The sequence below is a fragment of the Lygodium microphyllum genome, unplaced genomic scaffold (assembly GCF_053477565.2).
Source record: "Lygodium microphyllum isolate KBCC unplaced genomic scaffold, Lygodium_microphyllum_v1.1.10 scaffold_45, whole genome shotgun sequence".
In the NCBI taxonomy this organism is placed as follows: domain Eukaryota; kingdom Viridiplantae; phylum Streptophyta; class Polypodiopsida; order Schizaeales; family Lygodiaceae; genus Lygodium; species Lygodium microphyllum.
Window position 1 is genome coordinate 991,199 of NW_028229528.1, and position 26,721 is coordinate 1,017,919.

General features: G+C 43.3%; 1 protein-coding gene across 2 annotated transcripts in view; it reads left to right on the top strand.

The window, feature by feature from the left end:
- The window catches only part of LOC148008928 (CCA tRNA nucleotidyltransferase, mitochondrial-like), a 136,457-nt gene that overhangs the window by 20,582 nt on the left and 89,154 nt on the right, over positions 1 to 26,721 (top strand). The gene's annotated exons all lie outside the window — the stretch shown is intronic.

Genomic DNA, 26,721 nt, shown 5'->3' on the forward strand with positions numbered 1-26,721 from the left:
GGCTGCCAATTTATAGAAAATTAGGGTTCTAGATCCTCTCCCACTTAACTTTCTCGATCCACTCTCCGTTTTAGGATTTTGTCTAAAATAAGCCTAAAATAAGCATGTTTTGAGACTGTTTAAGTGGCTAAGTGCATTTTTTAGCACAACAAAAGAGGTCGATACTCCCTTGTCGCTCTACGTTTAATGTTGTCTTTGGAATATCCATTGGTGGAGAGCATTGGAGAAACAATTTGCTTATTTGAAGGTGGGGCCTCAAGAGACAAAGACTCCATCAGAATTGGCTCGAGTGTTCAACTATCTCTTAAATCTACAAAAATAAAGTGAAAGGTGAGAAGGATCGAAGCTTACATGGAAGAGCTATGGTGAGAGACCAAGAGCAAGAGAGAGAGACTCACAAAGTGGGAACTCCAACGGTCACAATGTGTGACCGGTCTTTGCTTTATTTATCTATCTCTAAAAGAATAAATAATAAAGTGATGGTGATGGGCGCCCACCGCCAGCAGTGTGTAAGCGCGGGTATTGTCAGTGTAGTAATACATGGGCAACTAGGCGAGGGCGCCTTTACCCCCAACAACCTCCCACTTAAAGGCGAATTTGCTCCAATGAGGAGAAAAAGAAAAAGAAAAGACAGTACAACATGTACACATGTACAATAGGATGAGGAAAGACGATATCTCATCCTACGCCTATCAATCTCCTGAGTAAGGGAAAGCGTTACGTAGAGAGACTTTTGGTAAGGAGATCTGCAGGATTCTGGTCAGTCGAGATCTTGACAAGGTCTACAGACTTATCCTCAACGACCCCACATATGAAGTGATACCTCACCTCAATGTGGTTCGCCTTCACATGGAAGATTGGATTCTTGGCTAAGTGAATAGCACTCATAGAATCGGAATGCATTGTAGGGATAGCATCAATACTAAGGACATGAACCAAATGGCCTAACCATATGGCCTCCTTGCAAGCCTGAGTGGCTGCAACATACTCGACCTTAGTGGTGGAAAGAGCCGTACACTTTTGACCCTGGACGTCCAAGAGACAGCACCTCCAGCATAGGTGAACACATAGCCAGAAGTGGACTTTCTACTATCTATATGTCCTGTATAATAAAAGTCAGTGTACCCCACAACTTTTGTATCCTAGTTGCCATAGCATATGCACATATCTGTAGTGCCCTTCAGGTACCTCATGATACCCTTCATGGCATCCCAATGCTTCTTGCCAGGTGTAGCCATATAGCGTGCCACAACACCAACTGCAAAGGCAATATCAGGACGAGTGGCTATCATGGTATACATAAGACTGCCGACCATTGCAAATGCATAGGGAATCTTGCCCATCTCAGCCCTCTGCTCATTTGTCTGCGGATAATCGACCTGTGATACCTTCATATAAGAAGGCAATGAACAACCGATAGGCTTCATGTCCTGCATGCGGAAGCGCTCAAGGACTTTATGAATGTACTCCCTCTGTGACAAGTAGAGGAATCCCTGATGCCTGTCGTGTCTAATATGCATACCAAGTGTGTGATAGGGATGTTCCAGATCCTTCATCTCAGAGCTGTTCTTGAGTTGGGCCTTAAGAGCATCTAGCTCATCATGAGCTTTCGTGCTAATAGCACATCATCCACATAGAGTACCAAAATAAGCAAAGAATCATCACTGGCTTTCTTTGTGTACAAGCACGGATCCATAGCACTACGATTGTAGCCCCGTGACTGCATAAAGGCATCAAACTTATGATAGCATTCCCTAGGTGTCTATTTCAAGCCATAAAGACTTTTCTTCAATTTGCACACTAGGTGCTTTATGCCAGGCTTTGCAAAGCCCTTAGGCTACTCCATGTAAATCTCATAATGCAAGTCCCCATGTAAGAAAGCCGTCTTAACATCCATCTAGTACAAGTCCAAGTCAAGTTGTGCAACCAAAGCCAAGACTAAGCGCAGGGTGGTTATCTTAACCAAAGGAGAAAAGCCCTCATCAAAGTCAACACCATGCTCCTATTTAAAACCCTTAGCAACAAGTCTTGCCTTATAAGCCGGCCTTGGGATGTCCATGAGTACCTCTTCAACTTGTACACCCATTTGCATGGTAGAGCAGCCTTCTTGCCACTAGGCAAGGAAACCAAATCCCAAGTCTCATTCTAATGCAAGGAGTCTATCTCAGACTGCATAGCCCTCTCCCAGGAGTCACTGTCACCTTGCACATAGCCTCATCATAAGTGAAAGGCTCTTCTGCATCAGTAACCAAGACATAATGCATCGAGGGCTAAAATCTATAAGGGGGACTCTATCTCTAGTAGAACGCCGAACTGCAGGCTCTGCTGCCTACTCAACATTCTGTCCAACACCTTGGCCATGAGTACTTGCTGCTGCTGTAGGCTGTCCAGCAAGTGTCATCGTATTGCATCCATAGATTGCAAGTTTTTGAGGATGAGTCTACAAGGGACCTATTGATTCCTAGGTCAAACTAGACACAAAGGTAGATATTCTATGATGCCATAAGATAGTGATAGTGCATGGTTAATAGTTGCACCTTTCTAAGGGGAAAGCTTTATGTGATATGAAGAAAGCTATGCTTTAGTTGTGCATTAAGTGTTGAATTAGCTTGGGAAATAGCTTGTAATGGAAAGAAAAGACTAGACCTATTATTTAGTATATTACTTGAGTAGTAGGACAATTGTATGTATCATTTTATGACCGCATGCTAAGAAACATTAAGTTGTGGACTGTACTTTCTGTTGCAAAGTATTTGAAGGACATGACTGTACGGGAGCTCGTGGCTCGTCCTGAAATATAACCTTGCGTATCTCCACTATCTTCTCACGCTGCCCATGCATCTTGTTTTTATAGAAGACTTCATTATGGCTGCGGATGACTTTCCATGCCTGCGGGTCCCATAGACGGTAACCCATCTCTCTTGCATCTCCAAAGCCAAGGAATATGCATTTAACACTCAGGATCCCGCTTGTTATGCTTATCTTTGGGCACATGGTAAAATGCCTCACATCCAAAGACACGTAAATGCGCATAAGAGGGAGGCTTTTCTGTCCATACCTTCTCTGTAACCTGGAAATTAATGGCACGACAGGGCGATCTATTAATGATATGCACGGCAGCCGTAATTGCCTCAACCCAAAAGTGCTAGGGTAGGCCTGCATGGCTAAGCATACTGCGAACCCTCTCCTGGATGGTTCTATTCATCCACTCAGCCCTACCATTTTGGGGAGGGGTGTAGGGGGCGGTCAATTGATGCTTAATATCCCTCTCATCATATAATTGCTCAAATGCACGTGAGACATACTCACCCCCATTATCTGTCCTTAGGCATTTCAGCCTATGCTCAGACTGGTTTTTTTCCAAAGCAAGCCATCTTTGAAAATTTGCCAATATATCGGACTTATGCTTTATGGATAAGCTCATACTTTACGTGAAAAATCATCTATGAAAGTAACAAAATACTTTCCACCACCCATAGATTAACAGGGCATGGGCCCACTGACATCAGAATGAACCAAAGACAAGGGCTCACTCATGGGTGATATACTAGACTTCTTATGGATAGACCTAGTCTACTTGCCATAAAGACAATGATCACAAGAATCAAAATGAGAATAGTCAAGGGGCGGTAAGTACTGCAAACGAGAAAGCATTTTCATTCCCTTAACGGACATGTGCCCAAATGGGTATGCCAAAGAGATACATGAGGTAAAGATGCCACAGACAAAGCATGATTAATTGTAGATCCAGAAACAACTAGGGGATAGAGATTGCCAGCCTTGGCACCTCTCGCAAGTACAAGCTTGCCACGAGTAATCTTGCATACAGTATCTCCAAAAGATACATGATATCTTGTGTCATGAAGCTGTCCAATGGACATGAGACTGCGTGTGAATGCAGGTACATGACGTACATTGTACATAACATAACTATTGCTAGAAGGAAACTGTAGCCTAACATCACCAATGCCGACAATCTCAATAGACCTGTCATCACCCAAGCGTACAGAACCTAAAATAGAATGGTATGAATGGAACCACTCTCGGCAAGGTGTCACATGAAAGGACGCACCTGAGTCCAAGAACCAACAATATGCATACATATAGTGTATCTCTGTCATCTGCGAAGGACTAGATGAAGCTGCTGAAAGGATATAATCCCCATCACTATATTGGGCTGCATAACATTGATCTCTTAAATTTTAACACTTGACTTAGCGGGTACTATGTTGCGATCAGAAGACTTTTCCTGCACTTTCTGTTGTCCCTTGTCTTTGCATCTTTCTTTGGACAATTCATGGCACTATGGCCTTATGTGGCCTTTCTTCTCATAATGATGACAAGCTAGATTTGCATATCTCCCACGAGACTTATTTTGCGACTTGCCATGTGACTTGGACCGAGATTTCTACAAATCCCGCCATCCACGGCCATTACCACAGTCATTCTTTGCATTTTCATCATGTTCGCCTCTAACTATCAAAATATGAGACACACGACAGGCATCCAAATTCATACAGTTTATCTCTTCTACAGAAGAGAGCTCTCAACATCAGATAGCTTCAAAGTAGTGGCAGAAGCACATAAGGCAATGTTGAATACATCCCAAGACTTATTAAGAGTTCCAAGTAAGAAGAACGGAGTGGCATCCTCTTTGAAATCAATGCCCTGTGAAACCAAGTTCTTAAGTATAGTATGAAACTTTCTCAGATGAGCAGACATAGTCACATTCTCTTTCATGCGGAGATCCATAAGTTGTTTCAGCCAATACATTAGAGTTGTAAGACTTTGCTTTGTCATAGAGGTTCTTGATCTTATCCCAAAGCTGCCAAGCACTCTGTGCTTCCTCAACCACATTGTAATGCATCTGTTTAGTGAGAGACAAGATGAGGGTGGACTTGCATAACTCATCAAGCTTCATCCATTCGTCGTTAATCATAGTTTCAGGCTGCTCTCCACTCAACCTTACTGGCTTTATCTGTGATTTTTGCAGCTATGCTTGCCAAACTTGGCTTTTTCAATCATAGCAGCTAAGAAACGTGTTTCTTTGAATTTGAAACTTACGAAACGTTTCTTAAAGTATGAAATGTTTCTGAGAGTAAAAACGTGGCCTTTTTTTTTGGTGAGTTGGAACCCAAACCATGGTTTTTTTGAGGGAAACTATTGGACAATGTTAAACATGATGATGATGATGTGTAATGACTCATGAGAGCTCAAAATTTTGGATGAGAGACTAATTTTTTTGTGATTTTGTTTAGTTATTAAACTTTGTTAATCTAGTATCTATTCTTGTCTTGAGATTTGAATATTATACGACTTTAGTCTCATTTATGATTTATTTATGATATATTGCGATTCATTCTCAATTTTGACATTATGTCAAATTTTTTTGAAATGGGAATCATGATGTTACAACTTGACTGACATAAGTGACAAGTCAATAATGGATCATGGATATGTAACGTATAATGTATTATTCTCAATTGACTCTATTATCACTCAAGCTCAATTAGCCATTCTTTGTTTAAGAGAGTTCCGTAGAAATTTAGAACTTCTTTCCCTAGTAAAAACTATTAAAAATCCCTATATAAAAAAACCCATGTTTCTTATTTTACCCCCCTCTTGAAAGAAACTTACGAAACACGTATTTGACGTTTCGTTTCTTGACGTTTTTGGTTGCTATGCTTCCAATAGGCATAATTCGTACCATCAAGCTTAGTGATGTTGAAGATAGCACTATCAGTGGAAGAAAATGCCATACTGCAAGCTGAAACAATGCAAACAGTTCAAAAGTACTTGTTGTAAACTGCATGCAGAAAATGACAAAAAAACCACCAAAACCAAGGCAAAATGGCAAGAAATGAATACTTAATGATGTTGCTCACCAAGTACCATCAAAAGTACATCAAACCAAGATGATTCAGCATGAAAAATACATAATAGCCCGAAGATATATACTTTCTGTAATTTATGACAGCAATGTACAATGAGAGTTGACAGTAGGCAAAACCCAATATTCAAAGTCAAAAACCAGCATCAAGCGGGGATTAAGAAGCATGTAACAGTCAACCTGACATGAACCAACACCCAAGCATGCCATACAAAGTCCGTCAGTAAAGTCGGTACACCCCCCAATCAACAGGGTAAAATCTACATACCACTGCCAAGACCCGACACAAGTCGGTGTCTGCTCAGTGAATACAAAGCCAAATCAGCCCAAGTACATCTACATGGACCAAGGGATATCAACCATACATCATCCACGAGGAGATCCCGGTCTCAAAGGTCCAAAAGCTCATTATGCATAGCCCGCATTGCTCAATGTCTAATAAGCGTCCAAGGCACTCCCACTAGTACAAAAGCCGTAAGTGTCAAGCAAATAAGCTCAAACAAAGCATGTAAGAGCACCACTGATGGAGTATCCAAGATCATACATCAGTAAGATATCTAGAGTATATGGGCGGTCAAGTATCCAATGATAGCATCAAATGTCATGAAGACAATCCCAATCAATCTCTGACGAGCCAAAGCAAGACCAAAAGTAAGCTCCAGAATATCCAAAGTCAAGCCCAAACGAAGCTCCAGTAACATTCAAGTCCAAACAATGTAAACTAGCATGTGTAGGTAACATAAAGCATCAAGCATGTACCAAGGGGTCATATATAGACCATAACTATAACCTTTGTTACAAAGCATGCCAGTGTAGACCAATGTCAAGTAAATGCCAACCAATAGGGAGCTCAAACAAGGCTTAAAATACATTCCAGAACTATCCAAAGCATTTTCCAACCTTCATTTACATCCCAATAGTCATATGAAACAGTGGAAGCACCCGTGACCAATAGACAGAGGATAAATTGACTAAATAAGCTTCAGCCTTGGAGTGTACAGTCGTGATTTACTTTGTAAAACTAAGTATTTCACGCCACTAAATCAGCTCCAAATGATGGCCAATCAATAGGCATACATTTCCCTAACATTCGGGGACCCTTCAGGACCAACCGGGCATCAAATGTCAATGCTATCCAAGCATAAACATAAAGTGCTGATGTCAATGCTTTCCAATCATAAACATAAAGTGTTGATGTTTGCTTGGTCCCGAATGCTCCCCGAATGTTACGGGAATGCATACCTATTGATTGGCCATCATTTGGAGCTGATTTAGTGGCCTGAAATACTTAGTTTTACAAAGTAAATCATTACTGTACACTCCAAGGCTGAAGCTTATTTAGTCACTTTCTCCTCTGCCTATTGGTCACGGGTGCTTCCGGGGTGTTTCATATGACTATTGGGATGCAAATGACTGTTGGGAAATGCTTTGGATAGTTTCGGAATGTATTTTGGGCCTTGTTTGAGCTCCGTATTGGTTGGCATTTACTTGACATTGGTCTACTTGAAATACTTAGTTTTACAAAGTAAATCACTTTAGTACACTCTAGGGCTGAAGCCTATTGATTGGCCATCCTTTGGAGCTGATTTAGGGGCCTGAAATACTTGGTTTTACAAAGTAAATCACTACTGTACACTCCAAGGCTGAAGCTTATTTAGTCAATTTATCCTCTGTCTATTGGTCACGGGTGCTTCCAGTGTTTCATATGACTATTGGGATATAAATGAAGGTTGGAAAATGCTTTGGATAGTTATGGAATGTATTTTAAGCCTTGTTTGAGCTCCCTATTGGTTGGCATTTACTTGACATTGGTCTACACTGGCATGCTTTGCAACAGAGGTTATAGTTATGGTCTATGTATGACCCCTTGGTACATGCTTGATGCTTTATGTTACCTACACATGCTAGTTACATTGTTTGGACTTGAATGCTACTGGAGCTTTGTTTGGGCTTGACTTTGGATATTCTGGAGCTTACTTTTGGTCTTGCTTTGGCTCGTCAGAGATTGATTGGGATTGTCTTCATGACATTTGATGCTATCATTGGATACTTGACCGCTCATATGCTTTGGATATCTCACTGATGTATGATTTTGGATACTCCATCAATGGTGCTCTTACATGCTTTGTTTGAGCTTATTTGCTTGATACGTACGGCTTTTGTACTAGTGGGAGTGTCTTTGTACGCTTATTAGACATTAAGCAATGCGGGCTATGCATATTGAGCTTTTGGATCTTTGAGACTGGGATCTCCTTGTGGATGATGTATGGTTGATATCCCTTGGTCCATATAGATGTACTTGGGCTGATTTGGCTTTGTATTCACTGAGCAGACATCGACTTGTGTCGGGTCTTGGCAGTGGTATGTACATTTTACCCTGTTGATTGGGGGGTGTACCGACTTTACTGACGGACTTTGTCTGGTATGCTTGGGTGTTGGCTCATGTCAAGTTGACTGTTACATGCTTGTTGATGCCTGCTTGATGCTGGTTTTGCATTGATAATAGTGATTGACTTTGAATATTGGGTTTTGTCTACTGTTACCTCTCATTGTACACTGCTGTCATAAATTACAGCAAGCATATATCTTCGGACTATCATGTATTTTTCATGCTGAATCATCTTGGTTTGATGTATTTTTGATGGTACTTGGTGGGCAACATCATTAAATATTCGTTTCTTGCCATTTTGCCTTTGTTTTGGTGGTTTTTTGGTCATTTTTTGCATGCATTTTACAGCAAGCAGTTTTGAACTGTTTGCACTGTTTCAGCTTGCAGTATGGCATCTTCTTCCACTGACAGTGCTATCTTCAACATCACTAAGCTTGATGGTACGAATTATGTCTATTGGAAGAGCCAAGTTTGGCAGGTATTGGTGCAGGAATCGCAGATAAAGCAAGTAAGGTTGAGTGGAGAGCAGCCTGAAACTATGACGAACGACGAATGGATGGAGCTTGATGAGTTATGCAAGTCCACTCTCATCTTGTCTCTCATTGAACATGTGCATTACAATGTGGTTGAGGAAGCACAGAGTGCTTGGCAGCTGTTGGATAAGATCAAGAAGCTCTATGAAAAAGCAAAGTCCTACAAGTCTAATGTATTTTCTGAAACAGCTTATGGATCTGCGCATGAAAGAGAATGTGACCATGTCTGCTCATCTGAGCCAATTTCAGGCTATTCTTAAGAACTTAGTTTCACAGGGCATTGATTTCAAAGAGGATGTCACTCCGTTGTTCTTGCTTGGAACTCTTAATGAGTCTTGGGATGTATTCTGCACCACCTTATGTGCTTCTGCCACTACTCTGAAGCTATCTGATGTTGAGAGCTCTCTTCTGCAGAAGAGATAAACTGTAAGAATTTGGATGCCTCTTGTGTGTCTCATGCTTTGACAGTTAGCGGCGAACATAATGGAAATGCAAGTGGATGGTATTTGCAGAAATCTCGGTCCAAGTCACGTGGCAAGTCGCACAGTAAGTCTTGTGGGAGATATGCAAATCTGACTTGTTATCATTGTGGGAAGAAAGGCCACATAAGGCCATAGTGTCATGAATTACCCAAAGGGAGACGCAAAGCCAAGGGGAAAGAGAAAGTGCAGGAAAAGTCTTATGATCGCAACATAGTACTTGCTAAGTCAAGTGTTAAAATTAAAGAGATCAATGTTATGTTGCCTGATGATAGTGATGGGGATTATATCCTTGCAGTAGCTTCATCTAGTGCTTTGCAGATGACAGAGAGACACTCTATGTATGCATAGTGTTGGCTCTTGGACTCAGGTGCGTCCTTTCATGTGATACCTTGCCGAGAGTGGTTCCATTCATAACGTTCTGTTTCAGGTTCTGTATGCTCGGGTGATGACAGGTCTCTCGAGTTTATCGGCATTGGTGATGTTAGGCTGCAATTTTCTTCTGGCAACAGTTCTGTTATGCACAATGTACATCATGTACCTTCATTGACATGCAATCTCATGTCTGTTGGACAGCTTCATGACGCAACATATCATGTATCTTTTGGAGACTCTGTATGGAAGATTACTCGTGGCAGGCTTCTGCTTGCGAGAGGTGCCAAGGCTGGCAATCTCTATTCCTTGGTTGTTTCTGGATCTACAATTGATCATGCTTTGTCTGTGGGGTCTTTATCTCATGTATCTCTTTGGCATGCCCGTTTGGGACACATGTCCGTTAAGGGAATGAAAATGCTTTCTCGTTCGTAGTACTTACCGCCCGTTGACTATTCTCATTTTAATTCTTGTGATTATTGTGTTTATGGCAGGCAGACTAGGTCTACGCATAAGAAGTCTGGTTTGTCACGCATGAGTGAGCCCTTGGATTTGGTTCATTCTGATGTTTGTGGGCCCATGCCCTGTCAGTCTATGGGTGGTGGAAAATATTTTGTTACTTTCGTAGATGATTTTTCACTTAAAATATGGGCTTATTCCATAAAGCAGAAGTCTGATGTATTGGCAAATTTTAAGAGATGGCTTGCGTTGGCAGAAAACCAGTCTGGGCATAGGCTGAAATACCTAAGGACAGATAATGGGGGTGAGTATGTCTCACGTGCTTTTGAGCAATTATGTGATGAGAGGGGTATTTAGCGTCAGTTGATCGCCCCCTACACCCCTCCCCAAAATGGTAGGGCTAAGTGGATGAATAGGACCATCCAGGAGAGGGTTCACAGTATACTTAGCCATGCAAGTCTACCCTAGCATTTTTAGGTTGAGGCAGTTACGGCTGCCGTGCATATCATTAATAGATCGCCCTGTGGTGCCATTGATTTCCAGGTTGCAGAGGAGGTATGGACAGAAAAGCCTCCCTCTTATGCGCATTTACGTGTCTTTGGATGTGAGGCATTTTGCCATGTGCCCAAGGACAAGCGTAACAAGCGGGATCTTAAGAGTGTTAAATACATATTCCTTGGCTATGGAAATGTAAGAGAGATGGGTTACCGTCTGTGGGATCTGCGAGCGCGGAAAGTTATCCGTAGCCATGATTTAGTCTTCCATGAAAACAAGATGCATAGGTAGCTTGAGAAGATAGTGGAGATATGTAGGGTTATATTTCAGGACAAGCCACGAGCTCCCGTATAGCCAGCTGGACAACTTGCAGTAACAACAGGTACTCATGGACAAGGTGTTGGACAGAATGTTGAGTAGGCAACGGAGCTTGCAGTGCGGTGTTCTACCAGAGATAGACCCCACTTATAGATTTTAGCCCTCGATGCATTATGTCTTGGTTATAGATGTAGGAGAGCCTTTCACTTATGATGAGGCTATGCGCAGGGGTGATAGTCACTCCTGGGAGAGGACTATGTAGTCTGAGATAGACTCCTTGCATTAGAATGAGACTTGGGATTTGGTTTCCTTGCCTAGTGGCAAGAAGGCTCTGCCATGTAAATGGATGTACAAGTTGAAGAGTACTCTTGGACACCCCAAGCCGGCTTTTAAGGCAAGACTTATTGCCAAGGGTTTTAAATAGGAGCATGGTGTTGACTTTGATGAGTCTTCTCTCCTTTTGTTAAGATGACCACCCTGTGCTTAGTCTTGGCTTTGGTTGCACAGCTTGACTTGGACTTGTACCGGATGGATGTTAAGACGGCTTTTTGAGATGGGAACTTGCATGATGAGATTTACATTGAGCAGTCTAAGGGCTTTGTAGAGCCTGGCAGGGAGCACCTAGTGTGCAAGCTGAAGAAAAGTCTCTATGGCTTAAAGCAAGCACCTAGGGAATGGTATCATAAGCTCGATGTCTTTATGCAGTCAGAGGGCTATAGCCGTAGTGTTATGGATCCATGCTTGTACACGAAGAAAGCCTGTGATGGTTATTTGCTTATTTCGGTAGTCTATATGGATGACATGCTATTAGTTAGGAAAGCTCATGATGAGCTAGATGCTCTTAGGGCTTAGCTTGAAACCGGTCTATGACTCATATAAAGCGATAGTCCCTTCAATTATTATTTGGCCTTTTTACATACACACACAAATAGAGATCTCACTCCCTCGCTCAACACTAGATTGGTTCCGAAGTCCTGCGTCGCTTTCGGTATTTCTTTATCAATTAAAAAATGCAAAGTTACAAAAATGAAATGCTTCAAAGGAAAAACTTGTGAACAATTGGCTTTTATCTTTTTTGAATAAATTTCAGCTGTATAAGGATAGTACATTATATCCAGAACAACATTCCTTTCTCAGTAAATTTCAGCTGCATAAGGATAGTACAACATATCCAGAACATCATCGCTTTTTGTGAGCATAACTCAATAATTCAAGCGCAGAATTGCAATCTGCAGAACTCTATATTTATTGTTTTTCACCTATTTCTTGACCTTTTCTTAGCCTTACTTCATTCCGGTTCTGTTCCATACCAGTTGGACTACAAACCCTTTAACGCTGGCATCATTCCGGCAGTAAAATAGTCCCACAAATAGCACTAAATTAGAGCTGAAAACCCTGTTCTTGTGTGGCATGGTCAACACTTTCTTTAGTTCTTGCATTGGAGAAGCAATCAACTGCTCTTGAACCTGAACAATGCAGCTCTTGTCTCAGCAGAAGAGCAAAGAAAACACAGAACTATACATTTGATTGAATCAGCCCATCATGCATGGCATTTCCTTTGAAAATCGAGAGAGGGTTGACCAGAGGAAGCAAGCTCTATCTCCGTACATGAGCCAGAGGTGAAAAGTACTTTCTATAGCTTGATGTACTTGCAGTAATCTGCCCTCAGCTCCTAAAAACTTCACTCTCAAATGTGCCCGTCAGGTCTATTACGTTTTTTCTAATGCTCTCTCTCTCTCTCTCTCTCTCTCTCTCTCTTTCTCTCTCTCTTTTGGGAATTTATGCCCAAATTGTGACATATGGCATACATGTAACAATTTTTGCGTTTAAACCTTCGGGTCTAAAATTCTCCATGATTGGTGCAAAATTTGACCTCGGCACAGACTACATAATTAATCCTTGTGCAAAAATGAAGATAATGACGCGAGCAGATTCTGGGGTCCAAAAATGATAACTTCCTAAATTTTAGGGATGGTGACCACTGCATTTGTCAAGTTGTTCTGAGCAACTTTTATCATTGCAACCACATCAAAAAGTGTAATGTGGCTCAGTTACGGTGACTTTTATTTCATGAGCATTCTTACATGTGTATCTTTTGTCTTAGCCAGACTCATTGTCTTGCACCATCTCTAGTGGCTAAGCACACAGTCCTAAACCACTGGCATTCTATTCTTTAGTGCCCATTCAATATGGAACCGGTCCGAAGGCTCAGACAAACCATTAGTCCAATTTGTCCCAATGATTGTCTCTTCTTGGCACGCAAAGATCCCGCTTAATCCAAGAGAACTCTGGGGGTAGAAAGCAACATCAACTAAAGAAAAGAAAAATAAAATATTTATATAAGTAAATAAGGAAAGCAACTATAAAAAGTATCACCACTTGGTGATACTACTCAAGAAGAGTTTTGAGATGAAGGATTTGGGACATCCCTGTGACATACTTGGTATGCGCATTAGACGCAGCAAGCACCAAGGACTCCTCTACTTGTCGCAGAGGGAGTACATTCATAAAGTCCTTGAGCGCTTCCGCATGCAAGACGTGAAACCTATTTGCTGTCCATTGCCTTGTTATGTGAAGGTATCATAGGTCGATTGTCCACAGACACATGAGCAAAGGGCCGAGATGGCCAAGATTCCCTATGTATTTGCAGTGGTGGGCAGTCTTATGTATGCCATGATAACCACTTGTCCAGATATTGCCTTTGCAGTTGGTGTTGTAGCATGCTATATGGCTACACCTGGCAAAAAGCATTGGGATGCCGTGAAGGGTATCATGAGGTACTTGAAGGGCACTACAGATATGTGCATATGCTATGGCAACCAGGATACAAGAGTCGTGGGGTACATTGACTTTGATTATGCAGGACATGCAGATAGTAGGAAGTCCACTTCTGGCTATGTGTTCACCTATGCTGGAGGTGTTGTCTCTTGGATGTCTAGGGTACAAAAGTGTACGGCTCTTTCCACCACTAAGGCGGAGTATGTTGCAGCCACTGAGGCTTGCAAGGAGGCCATATGGTTAGGCCGTTTGGTTCATGACCTTGGTATTGATGCTATCCCTTCACTGCATTCCAATTCTATAAGTGCTATTTATTTAGCCAAGAATAGCCAAGAATCCGGTCTTTCATGCGAAGACGAAACACATTGAGGTGAGGTATTACTTCATACGTGGGGTCGTTGAGGACAAGTCTGTAGACCTTGTTAAGATCTCGACTGACCAGAATCTTGCAGATTTGCTCACCAAAAGCCTCTCGATGGAGCGCTTTGCCTTTCTCAGGAGATTGATGGGTGTAGGATGAGATGACGTCTTTCCTTAACCTGTTGTACATGTGTACATGTTGTACTGTCTTTTCTTTTTCTTTTTCACTCCTCGTTAGGACAGATTCGCCTTTAAGTGGGAGGTTGTTGGGGGTAAAGGTGTCTTTTCCTAGCCGCCCGTGTATTACTACATTGACAGTATCCGCGCCTACACACTATAGGCGGCCGACGCTTGTTACCGTCACTTTATTGTGTATTCTTTTAGTGACAGATGAATAAAGGGAAGGCCGGTCACACATTGTGTTTGTTGGAGTTTTCACATTGTGAGTCTCTCTCTCCTTTGCTCTTGCTCTCCTATGTAAGCTTCGATCATTCTCACCTTTCAAATCCCCTATCAAATCAAGGGGCAAATTGATTTGAAGGCTTGGTAGTCACTTTTGATAGCAAGAGGCACTTGGATTAGTGGAGGAGATTGAACAATCTTAGTTGTTCTCATCCATTTGCAATACAAGTTAAAGAAGTACTGCAAGGGATGCAAAGTTTCGGGGGTCAATCGGGAATCAATTGTCCAAGATTAAGTGGTAAAGTGTGCATAGCAGCCAAAAATGTTAGAAACGAGATATTAGAAACTAGAAACGAAATGTCAGAAATGTATTTTGTAAGTTTCTTTCAAGAAGGTTTGAAATAAGAAACATGAGTTTTTTCATTAAGGGTTTTTTAAATAGTTTGAAACTAGGGAAATAGGTTTTAAACCTCTATGAAACTCTCTTAAACAAAAAGAGGCCAATTGAGCATACGTGATAAAACTTGATAGACCTGAGTCAATTAGAGAATAATGCATTATACATCCATGATTCATTATTGACTTATGCCAAAGTTTAGCCTTTGGACAAGCTATACTATGATTTAGACCTTGAACATCACAATTCATTATATCACACAAGTGAAAATGCATACAAAAGAAAGGAAGGAATGTTTGTTTCTTTTTTTTTTCAGGGGGGAGGGGTGGTGGTGAGAAAAAGTTTTGCTCAACCATCCTAATAAAAGAAGTCCATGTTTTTTATTCAAAGAAACATTTCGTAAGTTTCAAAAGCAAAGACATGTGTTTCTTTGCTGCTATGAAAGTGCATATCTCATGTTATGTGAATTTTCTCCTCGTTGTAATTAAGTGCCAATATTACTATGCTTTTGAAGAAGGAAGGCTGGTTTCAACTCTGTTCGCAACAAGGGGAACTAGGGGAAGAATGAGAAAGGAAAGCAACATCTACAAGTGTTCAATCCTGTGCACTACATTCATGCTACACACGTACATTGCACCCTTGTACACGTTGTGCACATAACACCTTGCACTTAGTGTAGCGTAATTCTCGTGTACTCATTAGCTCTCTCCTACTTTGGTCCCTCTTTTGCTTGATGCCACCCTATTTGCAAGGGGAAACAAGGGAAAGGAGAAAGAAACGTGGTATCTCATAGTGCACTCCACATCAGTGTATAGTGCATAGTATACATAGACTAGTGCCCAACACACAATGTACATGTGTACGACACACCCGCTAGTCCAAGGCATCTTGATCACACTCTTGTTTTTTTGCTTCAATATGCCATTTTTTTGAGGTTGAGGAGTGTTGGTTCTGGCAAACTCCTAATGAACATTGGATCCAGATCGAATCGAGTCAACTCATTGGAGATAAAATCTCCACCTTTGTTGGATCTCACCATCCTAAACTTTTGTTCTAAATGGTTCTCCTCGAAGATAAGCCAATCCTTAAAGTGAGAGAAGGCTTTTGATTTTAATGCTAGAAAGTAAGCCCATGTCATCCTGCTAAAATCATCCACAATCAACATAAAGTAAAAACTCCCCTTAAGAGATTCCATCCACATAGGTCCATGCAAATCTATAGAAGCAAGCTCCAAGGGCTTCTTTGCCCATTGAGAAGCCTTGTTACTGATCCATAGAAGATAAGGCCATGATAGGTTGCTTCTTACTGATCCATGAGATAGCTCTTGTTCCAAGAAAGAGAGTGAAACCAATAGTGGAGCATCTAGCCTTCATGTCTATTGCCCAATTTAAGTCACACCATCCAGTGAGAGTAGCTCTCTCTCCATACACGATCCTATAGGATCAAGTCCCTTATAAGTAGCCTAATATACACAAAGCAACTCATCAATAAGCATGAGTAGGTGCCATCATGAAAAAAGACATCAACGCTACCACAAAAGAAATGTCTAGCCTAGTATGAATAAGCTAGATCAAAGAGCCAACAATACACTTGTACCAAGTAGCATTTGGTAGGGAATCTCCGATAGTCACAAACTTGGACTGGGGCTCTATGGGGCATGAAATGGGCTTGCACTCAACCATATCAAACTTTGAAAGAAGATCGAGATATACTTGTGTTGGGAAAATAAAAATTCCTGTGTCATTTGATAGATCTCAAGATTGAGTAGCATCTAGTAGGGGATCTTTGGTAATTACCAACTTAGACTTTGGGTCCATGGGGCATGAAACATGCTTACACCGAGCTGTACCAAACTCGGAAAGAAACTTGGAGATATATGTGTGATGGGAAATAAAAATGTATCGTGTTGTTTGATAGATCTCAGGACCAAGGGAGATGTGAAGGATCCTAAGATTTGCCATATCGAATTCCTATTGCAAAATCTTTCGAGTCCAATCCACTTGATGTGAGTCACTCCTTGTGATAATCAAGTCATCCACATACAAGATGACCAAAGCATACTTGTTATCTGCAACCTTCTAATAAAGGTTGAGATCATGATTTGATCGATGGAAGAAACTCTGTAGAAAGAATTGATGAATTTGTTGGCACCAAGCCCTAGGAGCTTGCTTCAAACCATAAAGGGCCTTCTGCAATTTGTAATTGTGATTCTTCTTTCCTTGCACAAGAAAACTAGGATGCTGAATATATCTCTTCTATAATGTTGTTCAAGAAGGTAGACTAAACATGCATATGGTAAATCAGCCATCGTGTAATGGGCTTGAAGAGCCAAGTAGCCCAAACAACAGATATATAGATTGTAGGTGCAAATGCCTTTGAGTAGTCCAAGCTTGCCCTTTTAGCAAAACCCTTGGCAACCAGTCTAGCTCTGTGCTTGTCCAAGGTGCCATCAACTAGGTATTTAGTCTTATGGATCTACTTCACACTAATCACCTTTCACTTCCCTGGACGCGGAACCAGCTCCCAAGTTTGATTGTACGCTCAATAACATCGAGCTCCTCTTGCATAACATGATGCCAAGTATCCTGTGCAAGAGCTCATCAATAGAGTATGCTCATGATTTTTAAAATCTGAGACATAAGGGCATAGTTCACTTCTGTGTGAACTACTCGATAGTGTAGCGGAAAAATGAGTCACTTCTGCTTCCTAAGTTTTCTTTACTATCGTGGATGGCGGTAGGCTCATTTTGCTGTGATGGAGACTGAGAGGCCTCTGGTACCTACAATGCACTAGTTTGAGATAGGGATTCCTCCTCACTAGGTAAAGGTACATTCCCCTCATCAGAAGAAGAGGGCTTCCTTTGGACAGCCCAGTATCCCTTGAAGAAACATGAGGGATGGGGAAGGAGTGCCAGTGGGTAGCTAGAAGGAAGAGGAGGGGTTGATGGTGGGGGAAGGTGTTAGCAGATATGTCAGCTCATGTGTGTGTTGGTGCATGCTAGATTGGGTTGGGCACAATATTAGATGTTTTAGGCGTTTTATTGTGCATTATTTGTGGCATTTTTAATGCTAGTTGGCCAGCCTTTAACGTTGGCCGATGAGCTGTCATTTATGGTACATTTATATCCTATATATTATGTGCTCCTCCTCCTCAGTTGTGTATTCATCACTTGGAGGTCTTGTTGCAGAGAGGAGCCAATGCCTGTGCCCATGCAACCGGTGAGTCACTTTTGTATGGGATTGTCTCATGTCATGGTATATGGATTCCATTTCTTTCGAGTTCTCTTCTTTTGTAGTGTTCTTCTATTCTCTCTGTCTTGTGTTTAACAATCTATTTCAACATACCTATATGCTTCCATTGCTGCATCTACTTTTGACAGAAGGGGGGCTTAGTTAATGACAAAGAACCACATGTAGTAGAAGCACTATGAAACCAGTCTTCTTGGATAGGGTGGTACTAACTTGATTTAACAAAATTTACATTAGCTGAAAATGCAAATGTTACCACTTCAAATCTTGGAAAATGGACAGCTTGTTGGCCCAAAATTGGTGCCCTTTGTGGCATTCTTTAGCTTTTATTGCAAATGGATGGAGTATAACTAGGATTCTCTAATCTCCTCCGCTAATCCAAGTGCCTCTTGTTGTCAAAAGTGACCAGCAGGCCTTTAAACCAATTTGCTCCTTGGTTTGCTCAAGGATTGGTCTTCACCTTGCTCCTTGAAAGACAAATTTAGCCCTAAATTTGATATTGGAGAGCTAGTCTCTTGAATCTCCTTGAAATTCTTTAATTTCAACTACTGGAATTCAAGTTCTAAGCTCTCAATTTTGAGCATGCATTCTAATGTGATTGTCAAACCCAAATTTTTTGCTGTAAATTAGGGTTTACAATAGATATCTTCCAATATCTTGACCTCTGATGACTCAAATGGCTGGATTTTGCTGAGATAATTGGAGAGAGAGTTGGGGGATTAGAGAGAATGCTGTAGAGAGAAGTTTCAGAGATTCATCGTGAGAAATGCTGAAAAACTGTTGTTGCCATGCTCAAACAGCCATGGAAGCTATCACCTATAGCTAAGCACCACTAGAAAGGTTGCTGCCACATCCTGTATGCTGTCATCTACACCAGAAGGACCTTGGGTTGCTGTGACCTATTTCCGGAGGGCTCCAAACTTCTCTTACTTGCTGTAGGAATGGTCCTTCGTGGTTACAAATCACGTCAACATCATCTCCTTGCTCTTTAACAGTCTCCTTCTCTCTCACAATTATTGAAATTACCCCCTTTCTCTTTCCCCCAGCCTCAAAAACGTTAACTTCTCTTACTTGCTGTAGGAATGGTCCTTGGTGGTTACAAATCACGTCAACATCATCTCCTTGCTCTTTAACAGTCTCCTTATCTCTCACAATTATTGAAATTATCCCTTTTCTCTTTCCCCCAGCCTCAAAAACGTTTTTTTCACTTGCATAAGCAAGCTTTGCCAAGTAGCAGCCTTGTAATCCCATTTTTCAGCATTATTCAGCTTATTAAATTAATTTTGAAAAGATTAAATCTGAAATTAATTTAATAATTATTCTAGTGCTTAGAAAAATAATTTCATTGGCCAATAAAGTAATTAGGCTAATTTATCCTTAAAGTATCCTTGAGTAGTTACTAGCCCTTAGATCGGTATTGATTAATGCCTAGTATCTAATGTCACCATTGACGTTAGTGGCCAATAAATTGATCTAGACCCAAATTTGACATTGGGTACCATCTAGTATCTATTAGACATAACTTATTACAAGTTTTACCTTTTGGCACCAATTGATATGTCGGGGTCGCGGATCCCACATTGTGAAATAATTGACATGCATCTCACATTTGTAAGTTACATTTGCACATTTGATTAACTTTTAATCAAATGCTAAGCAAAGTAATAAAATTTCATGTCCTCGTGACACACCATCAATTAGAATATTTGAGACTGTAACCTCGGCCCTTGTCAAAGATCACATCCCTGCTTACATCTATCTTTCTAGTCTTTAGGTCATAGAGCTTGTAGCCCTTTGTGCATGTGCTATAACCAATGAAGATCAACTTCTTTGACTTTGCATTGAGCTTGCCTAGTTTCTTCTTGTCCATATGGACATAGGTATTGCACCCAAAGATGGGAAATTGAGACATTGAAGGCTTCTTCCAAAAGACAGCCGCATATGGAGTCGTGTCTTATAATATTGAAGGTGGAGACATGTTGTAGATATGTCAGTTGTAGAGACGGTCTCTCCCCAAAGGAAATGAGGAGGATCCCTATGGTCCAACATCAAACGCGAGCATCTCAAGCATGTTCCAATTGGTGTGCTCCACAATACCATTCTTAGATGATGAGTTTGGATGGGAATACATTATCTAAATGTTGCGCTCCTTGTTTACAAAACTTGCCAAAAACTTTGAAACAAAACTTTCCACTAAGATCAGCTTGAACGCATTGAAACTTTAAAGAAGTTTTATATGCAAAGAAATATGGCCACACATACTTGTTGAAATCATCAACAATAATTATTCCAATCACGAAAGCTGAAGTGCACCTCGCTTTTGTATGCTAAGAAATATTGGAGAGAGAGAGAGAGAGAGAGAGAGAGAGAGAGAGAGAGAATTAACATCTACGAAAGGCCAAGTTGGCCTATGAGACCAAAACGCTACATACAAAATGTCTGGGAAACTTTCCAGGTCCGAGTAAAGCTATCATCTAATGCTATGATAAACTAATTGAGCAGGTACAAAATGGTATATAGGCTAGGTACAATTCATATGTGTTCCAAGTATGGTGTGGAACTGCTCATGGAGCTCGGTCATCCTAAAATGTATCGCATGGGTCTACGGCAGGGCCCTCTCGTGGCGGCGTAGTATCCCTTGCATCCTCGACATGGGCCTCCTGCGGGGGTGGTGAGGGCCGGTTGGGTATGGGTGCCAGGCTTTGCTTCTTGCCGTGTCTATGGCTAGGGTGGTCCTCGCAGCGGTCGAGAGATTAGTGGGGCTGGGGGCTCAGGGGTGGGGATTGTAGTTGGCTCTTGGTAGAATTCTGTGAGCAATCTTTGGGCGGCTCCCTGTCTCTGCTCCAAGGTCCGGAGGAGGTGGTCTCTGTGGCGGCGTATTTCCAGCAGGAAGAGCCCAAGGCATCTCTGGTCCTTGAAATCCATCACTTTGGAGAGTGGCCCGAATCCTTCTCTAAACAGGCAGTGGAAGTGTCCGCGGATCTCATAGTATGCTGGGCACCTGCATATGTAGTGTTCTTCTGTCTCCGGCTTGAGTTGGCAGATTTGGCAGATTCGATCTTCTAGGGGGAGGGGGTGGGCCCCGTATCTAGCTGTCTTGACCCGTAGTTGGTGTGAAGATGTACGGATCTGTCCAATGGCACTTCTGACTCCATGGGACAAGTGTGTGTCCATGTAGCTTGGGTAGGTAATGAAGCTGTCTAGAGATATGTGCGGAAAGTGCTCCCGGTAGAAAGCCTTCTTTGTCCCTAGGTCCTTTGTAGGAGTCACCCATGTCTTGGCCGTGTGTAGTTGAATGATGCCCATTCTGATGATACGGTTGACCTCCTCCCAGCTGAGCTCTAGGTGGGGTCACTCTAGGCTGTATTGTAGTGGGGGGAGGTGGTCCATGTGTAGGCCATGTGGTTGTATCCAGTTGGTCTATGTTCGGGCATACGAGCATTCAGTGTCCCCTTGCAGTGCTAGCTGTTTGGACGACTCTAGCGCGAGTTTGGGGTACCGATGCCGGGGCAAGTCCCATAGTTGGTGCAAGAAGGCTACTGTTTGGAAGAGGGCCTCAGCTATGATGGGGAGTGCCCCCATCTCTACTTTGATGATCTTGTGTGGCTCAGAGGGCTTGCTCCGAATCGTCCGTGAGATCATAAGTACCAAGGGTCTCTCCATCTGCTCCTATCCCTCATAGGTGGCCTCCTCTTGAGGCAGTGGCTGGTCCTGTGTGGCCCAACTTGTGTGGTAGAGATTAGATCTCCATATGGGAGCCCCGTACAAGAGTGCTGGTGTGACTAGAGTGTCAAATAGCTAGAGCTTTGTATGGGGCTCCTGGAATTGTATGTGGGCGCATTGGTTCTCCATGTATCCGAGGGCTGCATAGCCTCATGTCAATCTATCTTTTGCTGCCTTTCTCAAAGTGAATCTCGGTCCTGAAAATGTAATCCCCACATAGATGTATCTTTGGACCACTTCCACGGTTTCCCCGCTGTATGTGAAGGGGGGTATTGACCGTCAAATCCATTGGGTTGAAGTGTTGAATACCATGACCTTGGTCTTCCCCAAGTTCACGGTGAGGTCTTTATCTTGGCGGTAGAAGGCCCGTAGTGCCTCCAATTAGTGCTGTAGCCCTTCGGGCGTGCTGGAGATGAGAACTATGTCCTCCGTATATAGTAAGATGGGTATCAGTATCCCTCCTCGGCTAGATCCCTCCCCTCCCAATCTATCCATGTTCTTTGATATCTCATCAATGTAGAGACCAAATAAAGTAGGTGAGAGTGGGCATCCTTGTTTAACTCCAATGGTGTTGGTTATATCCTTTGATAGTCTCCCTGGTGTTCGGACTTGGCCCGTGACCGATTCGTATAGTGCCAATATCCCCCAACGCATTTTGGGCGGGACCTCCAGTTCTTGTAGTCTTTGCATGAGCCTGGCTTGTAGTACCGTGTCGAAGGCCTTGCGGAAGTCCACGAAGCAGCAGTATACGTGCCTCTCGTGTGCCCTGCCCTCCTCTATAATGACTCTTAAGTGTAAGGATATGGTCAAGAGTGGAGTACCCCCTCTTGAACCTTGCTTGTCTAGTGGCCCGATGCTGGTGTTGCTCCGCCCACTTGCTCAGCTCATGGTCTAGGATGGATCCATAGAGCTTGGCTAGTACATGGCCAACCATGATTGTTCGGTAGTTTGTGGGTGCCATGGGATTTCCAGCCTTTAGGATAGGTATTATGGTGTTGGCTGACCAGCTGGCAGGGAAGTCCTCACATAAGGCTCTGTTGAACATGTGGGCTAGAAGGGGTGCAAGTACGTGTACGTCTCGGGCATGGGTGAGGTGCTGTGCTACTAAGCCTTCGTGGTCTTGGGCTTGGCCATTCTGTAGTTTGTCAATGGCATCTTGAACCTGCTCCGTGCTAAAGAATGTAGATGACTTGGGTCTAGCTCCGTGGTGGTCGGGGCAGCGGGGGCTGCTCAGGTATTTGGTACAGTGAGGTCGCATATGCATGCCATGTGTCCGGGGAGGTAATGGGTGTCTGAGCACGAGGCTCTTGGAATGCCTTCCATGCCTCCTTGCTATCCTGTTCCAAGAATAGCTGGTAGAATTCGCGTTCCACTTTGGATAGGTAGGCCCGTTTCTTCCTTCATACGAGGCGACGGAAGATCAGGCATGCCTGTTTGTGCATGTGTACTCCTTTGCTTCGTCTTGTTGAAGAAGGAGCCGGGTTTCCCTACACTCTGCGTTGTACCAACTATTCTGTGGGACATTCTTGTTCGGAGGGGAGGGATGGGGGGATGTGTGGGGGAAGTACTTGGACGTTGAGGTGTGGAGTGTTCCTGCAGTTGTGTTGTGATCTCCTCCAAGGGTGAGTAGGGGTTCATTTCCTACAGGCTCCAATAGAGGTGGTCAGAATAAGCGCTCGCAGTTAACTTGGTGAAGTGGCACGTTGGGAATCTTGGGAGGCTGCTTGCTGGGGGGGTTGGGTCATATCTATAGGTGATGTCAAACTGCAGGTAGGCATGGTTGGTGGCCACTGCGAGCGGGCAAGGTGATATTTTGAAGGACTAGATGTCAGGGATAAGTGGTAGGGGTCCGAGTATGTAATCCATTGTGCTTGCTCCCAGTTTCTGTGTAGGTGCTCCTGGTGCCCCTCGTTTGTTGCAATTAGCCTTATGCTTATGTGGGAAGCATGTGAGGGCATCCAATCCCGGCCATCTGTCCAGCCCATTGAGGATGGCTAATCCGTGCATGCCCCTTAGCACCAGTAGGTGGTCGCCATACTCGGTGCATTTAGCTATATCTTGTGATGTATGGTTGAGCCCTATCTCCTCCGGTGCTATCTCTTTGTATATGTGGTCTTCCCTCTCGAAGAAGGGAGTTTGTCTGTGTGCTGTGCGGGCATTGAAGTCTCCGGCCAACATGACATTCCCCAAGTTGGAGTAGTGCATAATGTCCTTGTACAGTGGTAGGTATGGTGACTCCCCCTTGTGTGGCGCGTATGGGGAGTGTGTTGGGGGGAAGTAGCACACCTCCATGTAGATGTTTCAAGGGCGATCTGTGCGTATCTAGATCCACATGAACCGGGCCGCCTCATCTTTCCACATGACTTGCACCATGGGTTGTAACTCCTTGTATAGCACTATGACTCCTCGGATCCTCGGGTCCCTCCTTTTGTTCGGGCTCTAGGGCGGCATGCCGTCTCCCATATGTATTCCCTCTTTAGGTAGGTGTGTGTCTGGGCTCTGGTGGGTTTCTTTGTATAGGATGACATCCTTGTTGGTGAAGGTCTCTTGGATTAGTCCTGTCTCTGTCTTCACCATCTCAGTATACTGCCCATTTCCCCGCTTTGCGTGCTTCAAGGATTTGTGGCATGCATTCCTTACGGTGTGCCACCTGTGCCGGTGTGAGGTTATCCTCCAGATAGACCTTTTTCCCTTTTAGCGCTGTTCTTTTAGAGAGGAAGACTAGTCGGGATTCTATGTTGGCGAATTTGAGGATGAGAGGTCAGCTTTTGGTGAGATCTTTCCCTACGTGCCATGCGTTCTCCACTATTGTGGGGTCCTCAACTTCCAGCTTTTCACATATCTTCTTGGTGTCTGCCAGGGGGCTGTCTCCCTCCGTCCATCCTACCACCCGGATGTGGAGCGCTCTAAGTTTTCTCCTTTTCTTCTCCTCCAATGCTGCATTCACAAATTCCTCTTTCTTTGTTGGTGCGTGCTTTGCTACTTCAATCCACTTGGAGTTCTTGGCCACCTCGGCTCGTGCTTGTTTCACTATGTTTGCACATGTGTTGAGCTTCTTTGTCATGTTTGTCTTCAGCTTGTAGATCTCGGTTTGCACCTTTGTAGGTGTTGTTTTGGTAATTTCCCCTTCCTCCTTGAGGAGATCAAGCTGGTTTCTGCAATCATCAAGCTCGTGCCTCTGCTCTTCAATCACCCTATTTCTCTCTTGGAGGGACGTTTCAATGTCTACCTTCCAAGAGGTGAAGTGTGCTGTGATCTCTGCGTAGATTTCATTCTTCCATTCTTGCACTTTTGAGCTTATTTCCTCCTTGATTTGGTGAGCGGTTTCCGTGCACATTGCGGCCATGATTTTCTTGATGTTGCGGATGTCTTGGTCGTGCATCTTGCATATGTCTCGGAGGGCCTATGCTTTTCCTTGTGTGGTAGTTTGTCACCTTGTCGATGTTGCTCCAGATCGTCGAGTATTTTTCATTTTTCTCCCCTCTTGTGCGGTTGCTTGGCGATGGTGATGCTTTGCTTGAGCCCATCCTATCGATCCGCTCGTCTTGCCTAGCAGATTGGGGCCATTGGCTGTTTGGCGCCATTGTGGGTGGGTGCTGATTGGGCAGTTGCAGGAGATGGAGGGGTTGTCGGGGTGCTGGTTGGACCTGGAGGTGGCGTGACTGGCCGGGAGGGTGACGGGTCTAGGTGCGGGGGCAGCGGGCCGGGAGGCTTGTGGCTGGGGGTAGGCTTGGAGAGAGAGAGAGAGAGAGAGAGAGAGAGAGAGAGAGAGAGAGAGAGAGAATACTTCCAAAAGAATGGCAGGTGGAGCTATTTTGGACTCGGAGACACATGTGATTGCTTTCCATTGGTCGCTTTTCAAGGCTTTGTACGATGGTAGGTAATCCTGGTCTTTGATTGCCAGGTTTTCATTGAGGCTTAGGGTATTAAGCATGGGAGCAGTAGGATTTTTGCCTCATGGTGGCATGTGGTTAATGTTGAGCAGCCTTTCCATCTTAAGTCTTCTATGCTGCTAAATCATTTGGTCCACTTTGGAGATTGGTCCTTGTTAAAGCTTCTTGGACCCACCTTTGGATCAGGAAGCGGCAAACTCCTTGAGAGCGGAAGTGCTGGCGGTTTTGAAGCTCCTCTCGTGGCAAGGCAAAGAGGAACAAAAGCCAATGTTCAATAGGATGTTGCGCTTGGGATGCATCATTATTGCTGATGCTCTTCTACCAGTCAGTGGGGCTGTTATGTCCTTCAAATCAATTCAATGCTAGTTGTGTGTTCCCCAAGGCTATCACAATTTGTGGAATGTCATCTTGAGCTCTCTACAGCTCATGCAACCTCTTCCCTCTTTGGAATAGGGGGCCCCTTGACAGGATTGGGTGATTAATGGTTGCTGCTTTTGGGTCGCGTTTCAACCAATCAGATATATCACTGGCTTATATCTGATAAGGATTGGCTTATCTAGAAAGGAAATACCACCTGGGGTCTTTCAGAAAGGCCAAGTGTGGTGGAAATCTGTGGTAATGATAGGCTAGCTTAACAAAATACCTTTCCGATCCAAGGTCTTCATTCGGCGAATGTTGATTGGTGTGCTTCCTCTTGCCTTTGCACTCTCCAAGCAAAGGATTTCCAATGGTTGTTACTTCTCTTGTTAAACGTTGGTCGAAACCCCTTCCCATTGGTTCCTTACTTTGCTGGTGGCACGGAATGTTTGGTCCCTACTTTTGGCCATTTGGTTCTGAGTGGTTGGGCTATTTTTGCGTCTTTGGATAGCCCAAGTTTGTGGATCTTGTGCAAGCTGATATGAAAGTGCTCTTTCCCGTCTTACACTTCTAGGGCTGTTGACATATATGGATGAGGAATGCATTCATCTTTGATGCTTCATCGCGA